This window comes from Anas acuta, chromosome 11 (assembly GCF_963932015.1).
Source record: "Anas acuta chromosome 11, bAnaAcu1.1, whole genome shotgun sequence".
In the NCBI taxonomy this organism is placed as follows: Eukaryota; Metazoa; Chordata; class Aves; order Anseriformes; family Anatidae; genus Anas; species Anas acuta.
The window spans coordinates 11405893-11423403 of record NC_088989.1 but is presented as its reverse complement, the minus strand read 5'-3'; the positions used below and the strand labels follow the sequence as shown (position 1 = coordinate 11423403).

General features: G+C 50.5%; 1 protein-coding gene across 2 annotated transcripts in view; it reads left to right on the top strand.

Annotated features, from left to right (window-relative positions):
- The window catches only part of CHCHD6 (coiled-coil-helix-coiled-coil-helix domain containing 6), a 122617-nt gene that overhangs the window by 89566 nt on the left and 15540 nt on the right, over positions 1-17511 (top strand). The gene's annotated exons all lie outside the window — the stretch shown is intronic.

The window sequence follows — 17511 nt, the reverse complement described above, 5'->3', positions numbered from 1 at the left end:
CGCTTCCAAAAAAGTGATAGAAAGGATACATCTAAAGTCGCTTTCACGTGTAACGTACAGCATTTGGGATTTGACACTGGATGTCCAGAGGTGAAAGGCTGCTGTATGAACCCCTCCCTCCTTCATCTCTTGCCTGGTCGGAAAATCCAGGTACTTGCGAGGAGCTGTTACTTGTATGACCTTCATGCATGAAACAGTTTCTCTTCTAAAATGTTTTTTCCCCTTTATCAGTTATTCATTGAAGAGTCTCTTTGCATCTGTAGAATTTTGAAGGGTAGCTATTATTTTACCATTTTAATTTTCCCAGCTGTTCAAATAATTGTTTTAACCTCTCAGTGTCTGGAAATGCTTTTCACATTCCCGTTTGCTCTGCATTGTGTTTCTTTGGTTTCGTGTTTTACATTACCAACAAACGTTTTTCCTTATTCCAGATGGCTCTTCTGAGACTTTCTTCTCTGTGGCTTTAGGGGTCGGTCTGAGCAAGACCCTGGGAGTAAGGAACTTGTGAACGTCCGCTGTGCGGTACTGGCCTTTCACACCCTGCTTGTCAATTCTTTTTTTTCTCCCTCTCACCCCAAGAGTGGAGCTCAGGACTTGCAGATCCCGTTAGGACCAGAACAAAGGGGGATTATTCAGAGAGACCTTGCCACTGACCTCTCCGGGTGACATTTCACGGTATGTAGGGAGGAGACAGCAAAGCATGGTGTGCCCAGCCCCGCATGGTGCTGAGAGGGCAGCACCTTTTGTTTGCTGTCTGGGGCAAAACACTTTGGGTGAACCTCGAGAGCAGCAGGGTCTCCTTTCATAGCACCGGTTTTCATGTTTGTTTCTTCTTTCCCCCAATGACCATCGCTTTTCTGAAGCGTGTCTGTAATGGCCTTGCCATAGGGACAGAGGTGGAGTTTGAAATTAAGTGATTATGTTGGGATACTTTGGACGCCTTGCCGTAGTTTCTCTCGCATGCTTTTCTCACGTGTTCAGAAAGTTCCAAGAGGTGATTTATATTTGATCAAACTAAGCGTAGAACATCTGACTGCAAAACCTATCAATCTGATCCCATCTCTTTCTAGCCCTTTAATTAGGGAAGCCCTGCTGAAAAATGTACCCATCAGCTACTGAGAAATGGTGCATTCCTGGACCCTTGGTATAAATCTTGAGTTATCCAGGTGCCAAAATGCTGTCAGAACTGACAGATCTTAGAAAATACACCCACAGGCGGAACATTATCCATTATACTAGCACTGAGCAGTGGGCAGTAAGGAAAAATCAGCAGAGGATGTGTCTTTATCAACTTTAATTGGCTTTTCCCGTTGATAAAAATCAGGGTACCTGGCAAGGAAGAGAACCTATCTAGCAGTTTGATCTTTCCATCCCCGAGCTGAAGGGTGCAGTCCATCTCCACTGACGTGTGATGTGGACTTGTCTCAGCACAGCTCCTCGCGGTGCAGCGGAGTCTGCAACCTACAGAGAAGGCTGCCAGCCTGTCTGCGGTGAGTGACCGTGCTTAAACAAGCATGAAGAACGAATTACTCTGGATAAGTTGGATTTCGTCTCTGCTCTAGTTGCTTGAAATGTACTTTGAGAGAACCAAACTTAGTTAAACTTTTCTTCGGGTCCTGGTTTAAAGAACTGCTGGGCTCTTAAGTGAAGGATGTGGGTAATGGATGTGCTGGTGTGGAAAGGAGACCCCGGACAAAGGGAAGCAGCACGTTTGCAGGAGCTACAGGATATGGCATGTGTAGAGGTCTGGGGAATAGAAGAAGCTTCTGCTGGGTCATTTAACACTGCAGGTTTATATGGGACTTCACATCAAAGACGGAGGAGTCAGCAGCTGCCTGCATTTCTCCTGGGAAAGCTCTTCTGCAGCCTTGTTGCAGCATCTTCCATTTTCTGAGCGACATAAAAATGCTTCAGTTTTTCCTTGGCACTGCTTTCGTCTATTGCTATTAGATTTATGAAAGTTTTATTAGAGTAAATAATACAGTAAAGATGATTGCAAGTCTATTACTACACTAGTCTTTTTCTAGTTGATTAATGAGAATGACTCATTTCTTTATTTATGATCAATTTGGCAGTGTATAGCACTTCTCTTGCTAAATTCTGCAGGGTTTCTCAACATGGCTTTATTTTAAGTTTCTATTCTGCTAAACCAAACTCGTCTATCCTATTTTCCATAAATAATGGAAAACAGAAGTAAGTCCATTCGAAAAAGATTGTTTACTGAGTGAACTTCATTGCGAAAGTTTCCTTTCCACCGTACCTGGTGGTCATAAGTCAGACTGTGCGACCGTCACAGGGCTTCAATCAAACAAACACCAGTTTAACCCTTGCATTTAAAACTTTTTAAAACACAATTTATGAATGTTTATTATCCAGTCAAAGGAAGGAACAACCCAGCGTCCAAAGCTGGCTGCACAGCAGTCCTGACGCCCATTGGCATGGGTGACTGCGATCTTCTGGAGCGCGTCTGCTGTGCCGTGGTGCTGAGAAGCGATGGTGCAGCAGCAGGACAAGCCGTGTGCCCGGGCTATGGATGGATCCTGTGCCCACACAGCTCCAGCACCCTTCTGGATACATGCTGCCTACCTGAGCACAGCCGCTGCCCTCGCCTGGGTGGTGCAGTGCCCGGCCCAGGAGCATCCCCGTCGGGTAACTGGAGAGCGCGCTGCTGCACAAGCTGGAAGAATATGACGGACCCTATGGAAGAAAAGTGTTGATTGTGTGGTGGTTTTTTTTTCCTTTCCCCCTTCCTTTTCCTAGCCATATGATAAGCAGCTACATAGTGACTTCTTGTGTTCAGAAGGTTTCTTTAGAAACTTGCAGCAAGTGGGAGGGAAGGATAACAAAGTCCATTCTGTTCCTCTAATTCAATCTGCCTATTTACAAGCCCAGCCCGTCAAGTGTGTTGTCACTGTTCTCTGCAGCAAGAGGAAGACTGAAGCTTTAAAAGACTTCTGGAGGATATATACAAATCCATGTGAATAGCCTAAAGCATGATAATTCACATGGTTTCCATGGATGCTGGCCATAACGCAGTGTGGGCAGTTCTGTTGTGCCCATGGAAATGCCGCAGCAGATTTACCGGGACGCAGCGGTCCTGACTGCTGGCCCCAAACTCGTCCGTGGTGTTGCTGAGCATTTTAAAACAGCTGTCCTGTACCTGGGCGAAAGAAGGGCTTCCTGGGTGTGCAGCCCAAAGAGAGGGGAAAGAGCTGTAGGGTTGATTATGCATTATGAAATAATAATTCCAGAAGAAATATAATTGAGACAAGAGATTGGGATTTTGACTTTTTCCTGCAGTGGCAAGCTAAGCACCTAGGACAGCATCACCTTAATAACTCTAGGCCACCAAAGAAGTGTTTTTGCCAAATCTGCAGTGTACGTGCCTGCCACTGGATCCTTCTCAATCATTTCCTAAATGCCTGATGGCACCTGATGACCAGCTCCCCAACCACCTCCCGCTTCGAAGCGAGGCTGCCTGATTTTTCTATTTTTCTGAACCTTTTGCTCTCTTTTAATTGAGCGCTGGGAGCCATTGTGTGCGTAGTGCCGCAGGATCCTCGTCTTGTAAGGGCCTTGATAAATATGTATTGTGTTGTCAAGTGTTTGTACCTACTCTGCAGGTAGCAGCGGAGAAGCAAGCTGCATACAGCTGAGAGTCGTCGCGTCTCCAGGGTCACTAAAAACGCGATGGCACGGGGGATTGCGGGGAGAGGAGCCGGGATAGCTGCCTTCAGCATCACCTGCTAATAAACCAGCTATTTATAGATCAGCCGAGGCTTTGTCAACTAGATTGTTAAATTAATATTTACATACTGGCTTCATTGTCTTTCACGGAAAATCTCATTTGCATCAGTGCCTGGACAGAAGCGCAGCTCTCTGCGCTCCAGCTTTGTGTGTGCTTGATAGAAGTTTCTGCTTTGCATTGCGTGTAGGAAGCCAGTCCTGATGGATTCTTGCTTTGCAAATCCTCTCCTCCCTGTAGCAGCGTTTTCCCATCTTTCTGTGCCACTCGTTTCTCGCAGGAAGGCTCACCTTTGTTCCCAAATGTCCGCAACTCATCATGAGGCTGATCTCGCTGGAGAGAGAGATGAGCAGCATTTCTGCATAGCAATTCCTAGTTAATCTCTGCCTCTCGGAGAGACTTGAGTTGTTGATGGCTTGTGGGTAATTTAATAACTAACAGACAAATAGGACGTATAGACTGTGGAAACTTAGCCCAGATGCAAAATCCCCCATCCCTATTTGCATCTGTTTGAAGGAATCTCGTTACAAAGGTTTGGTTTTTACGTTTCAGCACCAGTGAAACAGCAGCGAGAGGAGTCGCTGCTCAGTGAAGCTGCGTTGATCACAGCAGGCTCCACACCTGGCTAAGCAGTTTCAATCCCCCTGTGCGTGCGCCTGTGTGCCTTTCAAAAGGGAAGAGTAATCCACTTGCTAGACGCCTGTGCGTCTGTCTCGTAGTCCTTGGATGACCTTGAGCAGTTGTTTAACCCGTGTTTCTGGGCACCTCATTGCCCGTTTTTGGAGGAGAGCGGTGCAGCCCTGTTACCCTCTGTGCAGAGAGCGAGCTCATTTCCTCGTGTTCAAGATCTCCCCCCTGGGCTCACAAGAGGGAGAGGGGCAGGCCAACTGCGGCCACGGGGCTGGGAAACCTGGCACTGGGTTCCTCGGCCCTCCAGCTCCAGTGGCTCATCCCGTGCCCGTTTCCCCACTGCCTCTCCCTTTTTAACTTTAATTCCTGCCGGAGGCAGCACCTGATTCTTACACCTCTCAGATCTGCCGAGTTTTTTTCTGCCTTATGCTGATATTCGGGGGGAGATGGGGATGTGGTTTTCTGCAAAATGTCAAGGTCTTTTCCTAGAGAGCTGACAGGATAGGTGTTTTATATGTACACGGGCTATCGGGATTAGACATTCTTGCTCAGAAACATTGGCTGAGACAGACAGACATTCCTCCTGCCACGGAGAGGCAGGCAGGCACTCGCTGTTGCCAAGCCTTGAAGTATTTGGCATGTTTTCTTTTGCCCTAGTTTTGTAGAGTTGTTCCCGAAGTTTTACAAATATAAGAGAGCCTCAGTTCTGTTTCAAAAATAAAAACTAAGTAAAAAAAATGTATTTCTCAGCCTCCTGCCTAGAAGGCAGTGGTCTGAGAATGACTCAGGTGCTTACAAGCAGAAAGCAAGTGAAATGACCCCAGAGCATTTCTGAACAGTTTTACAAGTCAACCTTGTGGTTCTGGGGGAGTTTCTGGCTTCTCTCTTGGGTTTGGAGTATGTGAAGAGTGTGCAGCAGGGCTCATTTGCTCAGGTGAGAGAGTGTTTGCAGCTATGCAGGGGTTCCCACCGCTGCGGCGTCCCCTGCAAGCTGTAAGGAACCGACCGAAGCGATCCGTCTCCCCAAATCCGAGGAGCCCTGTGTTTCCACATCTCGTTTGCATTCTATTTTGTGCTTTTTCAGTTGTTCCGCTTCCCAAGCTTTCCCTGCAAGCGTGTGGATCTCAGGCTCTGTACTTTCCAACGGGAGCCAAGATTTCATGTAGGAACATGATTCTGGGCGCCGGAGCTTTGACATTTCCGTGGTTATGTCATAGAGCAGCAGACTTCACGCGAGCTGGCAACACCATTTACGTGGAGCTGAAGGCAGTGATTCACAGAGGGGGCCTGCTGGGCTCCGTGCCCCTCGGTGGAGCTGTGGAGAAGTCTCGGTGGCTGCTCTGGACATCGCAGACCCATGGCTTTGTCCCTCGGGAGAGGCTCCTACAGGCAGCCGCGGAGGCACGTGCCCTGGAAATTGCAGATGGATTCGTAGGCACACACTCGCACCTCTGCGCTGCCTGAGCGGAGGGGCACATGCAGCCAGCCTCCCACAACATAAAGGTTTCCAATAAAGCTGAAACACAGAGGTATTGTTTGGCCAATCGCTGGCAAATGCACAGAGCCATTGTGCGGGTCCTGAAAGCCTCAGCGCTTTATTCTCCGCAGACTGAATGGCAGCCGCGGGTAATAATAACACGAGATTAAAAAAGCCAACATTATAGGGGCATTTACAACCCGCTGCGAGAGTGAAATCGCAGCAAGGCTGAGCCGCGTCTCTAGTGATCTCCGTTGTTACCGCTTGATAAGGAAATGATGGGCAGCTCGGGAGGAACGGCCACCGCGGAGCGGCTGAAAGGGGAGCGGGTTGGCTGCTCCAACGCCGCGCTAAGAGCGGCACGAGTGGAGCAGCTCTTGCAGATCGAGGGCCCGGCCTGTCCCCCACGTGCTGGGTGGGCTGGGCTGTGTGCCTGTGCATTTTTTTGCCCTCCTGCCTCGCCTTCGTGGGGTGAAAAGCGAAGGCTGGCTGGCAGCACCGGGGCTGGGCTCGGTTTGTGCAATTCAGAGCCTGGTGCCCGCGGGGTTTTGGTCGGTGGCGTCCAAGGATGGGGCTTTGGCAGCTGGGAGTGGATCTGCTGAAGGCTGGCGGTGTGTGAGAACGAAGCTGTTGACCGATGGTGGTAAGAGACGGTGGGATTAGCCCTCCTCCTGCAGGTCTTCTCTGTTGGCTTCAGTTCCCCGGCACAAGAAGTGCTGAGCTTCCTCAGTGCAAGCCCCGGTTCTCAGTCAGCCGGCACTGACACCCACCTTCCACAAGTTAAGCTCAACTGACTGATAGCATCTAACATGTGGAATTTAATTATGTTCAAAACAAACATGCCTAGAAACCCACCCTGCCTGTGGGGAAAAGAGAAAACCCGCAGATTTGAACGGGCAGTTTCTTACGTTAGAAGTCAAGTCTTTAGTTCGGTGTTGGCTCTGGCAATTCTTTAACTCCAGCGTCTCACAAAGCTTTTAGTGCACGTATATCTACCTGAACAGCTTTAAAAGACCCAGCTTCCCTCAGCACACACGTGGAAGCTGTGTTCAGTAAACCAGGGGCAGAGGGCCAGCCTGTGGGAGCATCCTCCAGAAATGCAGAGGCTGCAGAGTGGCCATGAGATATCAGCACCAGCTCTAACCGTGCTCGCTTGGCATCACCAGCAGGCTAAACCTGGCAGTGTGGAGCCACTGGAAGATGTGCCCACCTTTTCAGACAGGTTTTGGAGCTGCCTGCTGCTCAGCAGGGCCCACAGATGTGACCTTGGTCTTTGACTGATGATGGAGCGAGTGAAGTGGTGGTAGGTATCTTAAGGCTTGATGTAATGAAACACATTTTAATAGGATCACTTGCTTACCAGCTGTGGTTAATGACCATAGGTTTTCCTTTCTAAAAACATTCTCTTCTGTTCATGTTTCTTGCTTTGCCTCCTGCCAGGCAGGGTGGCATGGAAGTTGCTGGGCCCTGGGATTACCGAATGCTGTTTGTTATGTGGGGATTCAGCAAGCCAGGCTGCTCCACAGAGTCCTTTACTTGGATTAACGAATCTGTCCCTGCCTCTGTTTCTCCCAAAGTAATGTGAAGTTACTTAGGGCACAGGGATTTGTGAGCTTCTTCCTGTACTGGGTGTTTGGGGGGGATGCAGCTCAGCTCAGAGGGCTCTGCAGCAGGGTGAAGGGTTTGAGGTGGTTCTGTTCTAATCCTGCTTGCAGAAAATTGCGAAGTTCCTGCTTTAAATCTCTTTAAACACAAAATATAAATACCCTGTGATTGCAGGGCATTTTTTTCCTTCTCTCTTTTTGTCCCTTTATCTCCTTCTACTTCCTTTGTTTGGTTTTGTTTTTAATTTTCTTTTAAGCACGACTTGTCTTAAGCTCTGAACCGTTCAGGTTGGGACCTGAGAGTTGCGCTGCGCTGGCACGGACCCGTGGAAGAAAGCTGTGGGCTTTTTGTTTGCACAGGTTGCAAGTATGAACCGAAACGCATGTTAATGGTAAGGCCTTTGTGGGAAGAGGGTGGAAAGAGGTGCTGAGTGACACTAGAAAAGAATGGCCTAGGAGGTGGGAAGAGAGGATGAAGCTAAAACTAAATGTGATGCCTGCTTTTTGCCAAATCCTTTGCAGCAGAAGCATGGCCATATTCCCAGCTGACAGCTCCTCGTCTCTCTTCCCCCCTCCTTTTTCTCTCTTCCCCCTCTGGGGCTACTCTTTTAGGATGAGTTAGTTCCAAGCAGACAATACTTTTCTAGCAGATAAATCGACACCTAAGCAGCTGTGCCGGTATCTATCATGAACAGACACGCTGCACGGTGAGGGAACTTACAGGATGGGCCTGGCATCATTTGTCATAAAGGGAAAAAAAAATAAAAATTCTCCCCCTCCACTTGAGCGGTGTCCAGAAGACAAGCAAGCAGAACACTCAGAAACTGTCATTTTCTTTTCCAGTTTCTTAATACGTTGTAAAAAGCTCCGGTTAAACATTCCACCTCAGGTCCTGTTTGTAAAGGATGTGTTTTAGACAGATGGAAGCAGGTCTCTGTCCTGACGCAGATGCAGGACTATAAATCTGGAGCGGAGAAGATGGGGAGATAATTATTTAGGAGGCTTTTGTGTTTTGTTTTTTTTTTTTCCCAGCATCTGGCATTCTACCAGGGCACCTTCTGAGGAGGGAAAGGGGCAGGAAGGAGCTAGAGAAACGCTGAGCTTGTTTATCACTTGGGAAAGGATTTTGATGTTGAAAGAAGGGTTTGGGATTCTGTGTGGGGAGACATTGATTGGGAAATAGAGACGCGGCTCCCAGCCTTCGCCATTCCCCCTTTGTTTGCTCAGATCCGTGCGTAAGGTCGTGGGGCATCTTATCTGCACTCCTCTTAACCACGTCAGCACTGTGGGACGCCGGTGGGCAGTTGCTCAGAGCAAATCCATCCTGCAGAAATCCTGGCGGGGATGGCTCCTGCGCTCAAGGCGTCGTGCGTGCTGCTGCCGGGTGTGCCTGTGGTTGGGCACCCGCAGGTAATGGCACGGCTGCGTGTCTCCACGGCCCTTAAATCTGTCCACATCCTCTCCAGTCCTGTTCGCACGCCGTGCCCGGCGGAGCGCCCGCCTGCCTGGCCCGCGGATCCTCTGCCCTGTGCCCTGGCAGCGGGGATGGCGCACGCACGTCTGGGCTCCTTGGTGTGGTGTTGTAAAAGGGGAGTGGCAGGGTGAAATATTTCGGGTTATTGAGTGACTTCTGATATCTCTGTCTAGAGGTGTGGTTGAGTCATCTGGCTGTCTCAGCGCAGGTCGTTAACATCCCAGGACGTCTCTTGGTTTTCTCTCTGGTTGCCTGAGCTTGGTGCAGGATTGTCAAATCGGTGCAGGTCAAACAACCAGATTTTTCTTCCTTGGGATCTACACAGATCTTGCAGCTCCTGCAACCAGGTATTTCAAGATATTTAAGGATTGCCAAGAGCTAGGCATATAATTAATTCTCAAAAATCTGATACTCGGATAGCATAAATGCCTGGTCAGCAACACTCAGCTGGTTGCAATGGTGAGTCAAGGGGGCTGAATCTGCTCAAAACTATTTCAGTTTCTGGGTTTGTACCTGGACAGCTGAGGAAGGCTCCCTCTGCATTTATTTATTTAATTAATTTACCTGCAGTCTCTTTACTGTGGCCCAAAACCAAGCAGAAGCTGTGACCCACAGCCACGTGCCAACAGGTGTGTGAAGTCGCAGTCCTCCCCCTGCTCCATCACAGCTGATTTTTGTCTCTTCTGCCAGAAGAAAAGGAGAGCGACGCCCACACCCATACGGGCGAGATGAATATGGCTATCACACAAATAAAATTACTGGCTGCCGAGTAGCAACAGCTTAATGAAAATGTGAACTGTTAAACAAATAAAGCCAGTCAAGCTCATAATATTTCTGCGTGGAATTTCACTGTATCGCTGAGCAGAAATAGAATTAGACACAGAAAAAGGGTATCGGCAGAAGTCATCTCTGCCTGCCTCGCCGTGCTTGGTGTATGAAGCTGGAGTAGACAGGGCTGAGTGGATGTGGACTTGCTCCCCTTGACATGGAGAGGAAATCGCTTTATCCAGTGCAGGAACCTTCTAAAGGAAGGTAGGAAGGGCCAAGTTAAAGCACTAGATTTCCTCTGAAACCGCAGTGCAAATTGTACAGAGGGGATCAATCCCTCAACGGTGTGATTTCCTTTCATTCTTTCATTTCCCGTTTCTTTAGCATCTTCTGCTCGTGTTATTGCACACTTGTGTGGTTGGTAAGTAGCATTGCTCTTACATGTACGTACAGGAAGAGAAATTCAGATGGGGATTTACCTACAGCTGCTGGGACAAGCCTGACAGCAGAGCCCAAGACTCCCGCTCACGCCCTCCAGGCAGAGATTATCTTGCTGCAGCTCGAGGGACAACTGCAAGGTTTGGTGGCACTCACAAGTGGCAGGTGAAATTCCTGGGAGAACTGAACAAACACTCCAGTTCCCATCGAGGAGGCGCGGTGCCACAGCTGAGGGCTGGGAGCTGTTCTCAGCAGCTCTTTGTGCCTCGGCCCAAGGACTGGCCTGGCCTCTGCTTTCGTGTTCATGAAAATCCCCGGAGATAAGACGTGCTCAGTGGAACCAGTGCAAGGTGGCAGGCTGTTCCAGGGCGAGATCTGGAAATGCAAAACACAGCACGTGAAGCTGGGATCAGCTCGTGCAGGTCCAGCAGAGAAGGAGCTGCTCTCACTGCCTCCAAGCCAAAGGCCATCCTCTTCTCCCAGCGGTGTGTTCATTGTGACAAGTGAGAGGCAGGAGATGAGGGGGGTGAACCCTAGGCTTTCAGAGGACAAACAGGGTTGCTCTTTCTGTCTCTGTCTCTCTCTTTTCCTTTTCTTTTTTTCCCTCTTGTCCTGGAGGCATTTCTTCACAAGAAATCACGTCTGAGCTGCGCTTTGTCTCAGACTTGCACGGAGCCACCAGTGTGTCGAAGATGTATGGTGTCTGGGGCACACGAAGCTTTAATGCACTCTGGGATTAGAAACGTTGTTGTATGAGTTTGTGTTCAAAGTGCATTTATTTTTCTGGGTGACCTTGTGAAATTTCCTTGCACCAGATCCGTATCTTGCTGTCCTGCTGCCTTCACCTAATTTGTTTTCTTGTGTGTGTTACCGACATCCAGTGAAGTGTAATTTGTTTGAGAAGTGGTGCTCATAACAAGGATCCTGCCAGTAATCCCTGCGTTGAATCCCTGCGTACACAATGTTCCAGGAGTAATTAAAGTCACAAACTTCAATCTTGAGGGATGTAGGGGGGAAACCTGTCCTGAAATGAGGCTTGGCGTATCCGACTTCTGTACTTCCAAGGCTCTTTGGAAGGATTTGCTGTTTTTGTTCTAGGACTGAAGTAGAGACAAGTCTGACATTCTGAATTTACACGTCCTAACAGCAGTGTTCATCAGTCAGTGTTGTTACCGTATCCTTTCTCTGCACTTTCTCTCTATTAATTTTCCTCAGTAGTCTGCTGGGATCATTTGCTAGCTTGATTCAAATTCCTGCACTTTCCTGGCACCTTGTTTTGTACATCTTGCATCATGTACTTTCCATTTCTGGAATTCATTCAATCTGAAGCACTGGAATGGCTTTGCAGGTATTTATTGCATCTCTTTTTTCCCCCTGATAGGAGGTAACAGGTCATTTATACAACTTAATCCAAAGTCTCTTGTTTTCTGGGATTATTTTTTTCCTTTTATTTTCCCCCTGGTTATCCTGGGGCTTGGTGGCAAGAGCAGGAATGAGTAGGGGGAAGGTGCCTTTTTTTGTGTATGCTGTTTCATTGTATTTCATTGCTCAGGGCACAGCTTGGCAGCTCTGCAGTCAAAATCCTGCAGCCAATTGTCCCCAGCAACGACGCTACTGTTGCCTGTCCTTAATTTTTGGCTACGTCGGGCGTAGGGTTTGAAATAATGAAATTCTGTTGCATCAGTGAGTGGTTTTCCATTCCTTTTGGCTCTGGCAACGGATGTTCACAGTTGGGTGAAGTTCATTTTAATTCTTACAAAACCAGAGCTGGATTTGTACAAGTTCCCGTTGTTCCGCTTTGGAAACGCGCTCCGTATCCTGGAGCCCTTCCTCCCTCCCGGGGGCTAATCCTTGAGCTTGCAAAACGCGAGGGGTGCCTCCGGCTGTGGAGCAGAGGGGTGCCCAGGGTTATCTCCCTTTCCCCATGCATTCCTGTTCCTCAGCTCATTGCAGAAGCGTGGTATTGTGCTGGCAGTGTGCACTTCTGATGGGGATAGACAGCGGGATGTAATTACCACCCCCGAGGCAGAATCGTTATGCCGGCTGTAAAGAGAGAGGGTCGCCATCCTAAAGGGAAATGATTTTAAAGCAATCTTGACCAAGTCTAGTAGAGCCATTTCAGACCACTTAAAACTCAGCTAGTCCTTCCCGGCACTTGTGCTACGTCCTCTTTATGCGGCGAGAGGCGATGGGACTAACGCTCGTCGAGGGATAAAGGAAATCTGATCAACTGCAGCACCGGCTTGGGCAAGTGCTGGGCTGCCGCGGGGGAAAGGCGCAGACGGTGCCCAGCCTCGATTGTTATTGTTCTTGAGACTGATTTGGAAAAATGCAAGGCCCTCGCAGAAGCAATAAGAGGGTAGGTGTGCAATCTGCCACCCCGGGCTCCCCGTGCTGTGCATGAGCTGTCCCCGTGCCCCGAGGCCGGGCTCCTGCAGGTGGGAGCGGGTCCTCTCCCTTCCCGAGCAGGCAGCTGTGCACAGGGTCCTGTCCCGAAATCAAAGCCAAGCTGCTTGTGCATGTGCTGCTGGTTTGCCTCGGACGTTCAGGCTTCAAACGTGCCCTGAGTTACGAGGCAAATGAGCTCAGAGGTTGTTCAGTAGCAAATACCGCTTCGTGTTTTCGTGGAAGGCAGAGTTCGACATCCTTCGGCACGCGGTGGAGCTGTGGGCGGCAGCAAGCAGAGGAGGGATGCTGTGGCTGAGCTGACAGCCGTGGCAGTCAGCAGCTGCACATCCTTCGGAGGGGCATGGGCAGGTCTGCTGGGATCAGCCCGGCCCCGAAAAGCAGGCACCGCTTCACAGAAGTGATTTTCTTAATTTCAATCCTTTACAGAGGCCGGATAGCCAGGGCTGTGCGGGTTAGCCAAGCTCTGAGCCAGTACCCAGGAGAGCAAGAACAACAAGCAGTGAAATGCTCCATGGCTGATTCTCATCCTTTGAGCTCCTGTGTAATTTTATTGGAAAACAAAAATTGTTTAAATAATGGAACAGCCCCGATGGAGTTGTGCAGCGATGCAGAAGGGGCGAGGAAGGGTTATTTCCCTTCTTGCCATTGCTTTTCTCCTCCTGCCTCGCCTCCCGAGCGTGGGTGGAATCCTCAGGGCAGGCGCCGGCAACATGAGCCCGGCCCGGTGGCTTTTCTTAACGGTGAGAACGAGATTAAACGCAATTAACACCGATCGAACAAAAACCCGTCCTCGGTTTGTACGCTGATTAATTAACAGCCGTCCTTTCAGTGGTGACCCTCCGCAGAAGGCTGTTTGTTCCTCCTGGCCCCGCTATTTTCCAGCACGTGTCCAAAATCAAAAGAGCTGAGCGTTGCCTTCCCCGCTCCCCGCTGCGAGGGCCGGGGCTCGCGGCGCAGCGGGGAGGTGCAGCCCCCGGCTGGGCTGATTTTTCCTGCAGCCTGGTGACTGCCGAGCTGCTCGGTTGGTGGCAAAACATTTCCCGTTAAGCAAGGCTAATGACGGGAGCTCTCTCCGAGTTAGAACAACGATCGGAACAATCGGCTGGAGGAAATCGATGTTATAATGCGTGAACAAACAGGTGAGTCTCCGAACTGCCAGGGACGAGCCGCGCTAGTAAATAACTTGCGATGCGGCAATGCAAAGCGATGGGAGGCGTCAGGGCAGGGCAAAGCAAACAGCGTGGCGGCTCCATGAGTCAAGAGAGAACGAGGAGGGGGAAGGCGACCAGCAAAACTGCTTCTCTTTCTTGGTTGTGAGGTATTTGGACCGGGGGACTTGCATGTGGAAGCACCCCGGGGCGTTGTGACAGCGCGTCCTGCAAGCGTTTTGGAAGGCGCCCTCTCCGCCGGTGGGCTGGCTTTGGAGGCACCATCTGGGGAAGCAGCCAAGAAGTCACGGGGTGAACTTCTCTGCTGTGCAAAGCCATTAACACCAGCACAGAGAAGAGGGAAAACAAAACTCTCTTCATAGCTTTTTGAATTAATGCTTTTTGTTGCTGCCTGGCGTCCTGCTGCCCCTTCGTTTTCCAAGCCCAAGGACAGCAAGTGTTGGGCTCTTGAAGGATGAGGGAGACGGAGCGGCTTCTGTGCGCGAGAGCTACATGGCAGGGAAGGGCTGGGATCCATCCGTCAGCACAGCTGCTCTGCAAAATGGCCAGTACCCTGCGTGCAACAGGACAAATTGCACATAACCAAAAAATACCTCCAGCATCCATCACCGCAAAGTGACTCAAATGTCCCTTGCAAGGCGTCGGGGCGCTAATAGCCACACAACAAATGCCTTCCCCAGCTGAAAGGCCTTGAACACCCGCCTTAGGACAGGTGAGGACTGTGGTACTTTGTTAGTGCCTCTTCCCAGACTAACAGAGGTGCAGAAGTCGGGCGGTCGTGTTCCTGAAGCCGCGTGCCAACGGGTGTTCTGGTTTGGAGAAAGCTCCCTGCGCACGGTGCAGCGCTGGGAGCTGTGGAGATTAATTTCTACTTTGTCACTGACACCCCGAGTGCACGGCGTCATTAATCATGGGGATCTGCCTTCTGATTTCCTCGTAGCTCCGCAGAGCCCGTATGTGCGAGCGCCCTGGTGTGACCGCCTGAAGGAGCATCAGAGCAAAGGCGCCGTGTTCGCTGGAGGAAACCTGCAGAGTTTGCCCCTGTGAGCCTGAAGGCTGAGTAAATAAATACAGCTGAGGCTTGGCAAACAGCATCCTGGAGAGCCCAGGGGGAGAAGGCTCTTCGAGGCCTGGCTTTCGGGGAGGAAGGTTCCTTCCCTGGCAGGCGAGGCCGAGAGCCAAGGCACAGGGCAAGGTGGAGAGGACACCGGGCAGCCCGAGCTGTGGCGCTGGGACGCAGGCTGACAGCAAAGGAGGAGGAACACGAGAGTGCTGCATTGACAAATCTTCTTGCTGAGGCTCGCTGGCCCTGAGGCTGCTGCTGTCCCTTGTGGGAGAAGCACAGTGCTGGGCTTTGACTGGGCTCCCTTCTCAGGGAAACAAGAAATGTGGAGCAGATGTGCTTTCTGAGCCTGACCCTTCCTCCTCACTCAGCTGGAACCAGCACTGGGAAGCTACTGGCTTCCCCTCAGCTGCTGCGCATGCCAGCTCCGACCGTGGTCAGTTCAAAACCAGGATCTCAGAGGGGTGGAGGAGCGTGGACTGGTGCCTCGGGTTCCTGCTTGCCAGGAGAGGCGTGGAGGAGGTCGCTGCCTGCCCTCCAGCTGGACTGGCTGTGGGGCTGAGCAGCGTGACAAATCGCCTCGATCCCCTTTGCACGGACACAGCTCTTGTGTGTAGAGGCGCTGGAGTTCCTCACGCCTGGAACCTGGGCTCTGCCTGGCGTTGTGTTGGCAGCAGCATGAAAAATTATCAGTCCTCCCTGTGCAAGGGCAGCGTCCCCTCTCATCGCTGAGCACAGGGCACTCTCCAAGGCTTTCTGAGGCTGCAGCAGAGCCAGCTAGCTGCCAGCTGTGGGGCAGCTGTGTGATGCATCTCTCAACTTCAGGCTGAGCCTCGACTCGATTGATTGGGAGCATCCCGCTGTGTGGGAACAGCTCCTGGTTGCAAACTGCCTGGGCTTGCTGCATGCGCAACTTGGTGCAGACCTAAAGATAAGGGCGTGTGGTGGAGGAACGGCTTCTCCTTCCCTTTCTGGGCTCCTCCTGCCCAAGGTAGGTGTTGTGGCAGTCCGGTGGCATCTTGCACGGAGGGTTCCAGGTTGGAAGGGAACCAAGGGGCACGGAATCCATCTCAGCGTGGTTGCAGAGCCAGCTGGAAATGAAACACGTGTAAACAGCTGGCTGAGCGAGGAGTTGTTCTGGTCTTGGAGCTGTGGCGTCCTCCTACGCAGCGTGCGAGGCATGAAATCAGAGCCACCGTGCTTTTCAGCAGTAAGCCACAGGTTTATGAACTGATGGCCCAGGAACAGTGAAAACAATGATGTGCATATGGTAACGAGCATATTCTTATACGATGTGCTAACAGACCACGAGGCCTTCAGAGCTTCCTCCGTGCAGCATGCAGCAGCTGTGCGACACTCGGCGGTGGCTGGCAGAGGAGACCTCTGCTCTCTCTGCCTTTGGCCCCCACGTTGTTAGCTCCAGTCCCCGAGAAGTGCCAACCTCCCCGAGCACCCTGCCCCGAGGAGGGAAGGGAAATTCATCACTCACTTCATCCAGCACAGGTTGGGCTTGGAGGCAGTTGGATCTGGCCGCTACTGGGATCGGCGCGGGCTGATTGACGGTATCGTTACCTGCATCCTTCGCTCACAGAAACTTCCCTTGGTGCGAGCTGCACGGCAGGAAATTGGTGTCTCGCCTGTCTGCCATCTCATCAGCTCTGGGGCCAGCGCTCACTGTGCGAAAGGTTTGCAGAAAGCTTAGTCATCCCCAGTGAGACGGAGCCTGGTGTTCCTGCAGGAGGAGCGCTTGCGAGCCTCCAGCTGGACGTGTCCCCAGTACGTGGATGGGCTGGGCTGGAAAGAATTGATTGAGGTTAAGTGCTGGCTCTTCGCGTTTTCTCCTGAAACACATAGAAGAATGTAGTTATGATTAAGAACATGAAATTGTGTAACTGTGCTTTTTCTTTTTCTTTTTCTTTTTTTAAATTGCCTGAAATAAAAGGCTTTATTGCCTTCTGTAAGGGTTAACGGCGGAGTGGCCACATCAGTGGCTTTGTCACAAAATGTAGCGTTCCTTGACACTTAACTGAAGTGTTACAGTGTGAATGCAGCAAATTACTGTATTGCAGAATTGATTGTGAGTTGTTGCTGCTTTGCTCATTACAATTTGTCTGAATGCTGTTGGAGTTTTTAAAATGTATTGCTCTGTGCAAAACTTGTAAGTCAGTAATGATGAGAAAAATTACCTGGGAAATTAGAGTCAGTCGAGTAATATTGATGGTTCATTTGTCAGATTTCTGGATAAGCTTTGTCTAAATAATTTGGCAAACAATTTTCTCTTAATTCTCAAATCCTTTGAAGCCTTTCCAGTTCATTGTTATTAGAGACGGGGCTGTCTGTGGAGATGCATGGTCAGTGTGGGCTGAATGCGCTGACTCTGCAGGCGTAGGGCACTGAATATCAGCCTGCTGTGCACACGTAGCCCAGATGACACCATCACCTTCTGCCGAGTGTGGTAGCAGCATTAATCTGTGATGTTCTCCTTTCTGATGCACTTTCAAGGAAGCACGGCCTCTTTCCTAAGAAAGTCTTGTTACACAAGGAGTAGAAGGAGCACCAGTCCAGCCCTAGGCAGCTGGGTGACGAAATCTCCTGCAGCTAACTGCGGTTGTCTGACTGTAGTTGGCTTTAGCAAGGTCCTCTAAATGTGGGTAGGTGCTCTCTGCCTCCTGTTTTGGAAGCATACCTAGCCAGAGCATGAGAAGAAGGTAGCAAGCTGGTGGGATCACCCCAC